Here is a 1,288-nt window from a genome sequence, read left to right as displayed (position 1 = left end):
CTGTAAGTAAATTAATTTCATTTAAGTTCCTCAGTAAATTTAGGTATGAAATTAAATTCCAATAGCTTTTAAGGTTAACTTTTACATTAAACTTTTTATTGAACATTTTTAACTCTTCATTAAATACAAAGTTAAATTTAACACTTACATGTAAAAACACTTATATACAAATAAAATATATAAATAGGGTACATAAAGATGTAGTATGCCTATATTATTGAAATTTAATGGAGGTTTCAATTGTGGGAAAAAAATCTATAAAGGCTCTGGGGGCAGGAGAGGAGAGAACAAAAAAAATTGATGAAAAATACTGCTTAAAATCCAAGTAGAGAATACATAAAGGAAAGCAAAAACAGAAGTAGAAAGTTCTGGGGGTTGACATTCAGAAAATTGAAAGTATATTGGTTCCTATTTAAGAAATGGGACCAAATTAAGGGTTTCAGAGAACCTAGAGGCAAAGGTCCAGGATCACCCATCTCAGGCAGCCCAGCAGCATCTACAGGAACCACAATGGCCTTGCCCTTGGCTTTCCTGCTGGCCCTGGTGGGGCTCAGCTACAAATTCACCTGTTCTCTGGGCTGTGACCTGACTCAGATCTACAACCTGGGTCTTGAAACTCCTGAGAGAAGTGAGGAGGGGGCCCTGATGCTCCTGGAGAAAATGAGGAGAGTTCCCACCTTGTCCTGCCTGAACTACAGAAAGGACTTTGCCTTCCCCCAAGAGCAGATGGATGGTGAGCAGGTGCAGAAGCTCAAGCTGTCTCTGTCCTCCACGAGATGACCCAGCAGGTCTTCAACCTCTTCAGCACCCAGGAGTCCTTTGCTGCTTGGGACAAGACCCTCCTGGACACATTCCTAACTGGCCTCTATCAGCAGCTGGATGACCTGAAAGCCTGTGTGACCCAGCAGGTGGGGGTGGAAGAGGCTCCCCTGAGGGCTCTGAGGAAGTACTTCCACAGGCTCACTGTCTACCTGAAGGGGAAGAAACACCTCCCTTGTGCCTGGGAGGTGGTCAGAGCAGAAATCGTGAGATCCTTCTCTTCATCAGCAAACTTGTATGGAAGACTAAGGAGCAAGGAATGAGACCTGGTCCAACAGGGAGATGATTCTTACTGAGGATACACCTTACCACACTCCCTCAAGTTCTACTATTTCAAAGACTGTTATTTCTATTGTAATGGCAACATGAATATAAACAGTTTTTCCAAAGGTTTTAGAAGTATTAGACAAAACCATATTACTTACCCATTATCCCCATGATGTATCTATTTATTTAATAAAAAATATAT

The 1,288-nt window shown here is 41.6% G+C and overlaps 1 pseudogene; it reads left to right on the top strand.

The window, feature by feature from the left end:
- The first annotated feature begins 510 nt into the window (after window positions 1-510).
- Window positions 511-1,082, top strand: LOC124964538 (interferon alpha-5-like; annotated as a pseudogene).
- Window positions 1,083-1,288: the final 206 nt, after the last annotated feature.

Source organism: Sciurus carolinensis, chromosome 14, assembly GCF_902686445.1.
Source record: "Sciurus carolinensis chromosome 14, mSciCar1.2, whole genome shotgun sequence".
In the NCBI taxonomy this organism is placed as follows: domain Eukaryota; kingdom Metazoa; phylum Chordata; class Mammalia; order Rodentia; family Sciuridae; genus Sciurus; species Sciurus carolinensis.
This window is presented reverse-complemented; position numbering and strand designations above follow the sequence as displayed.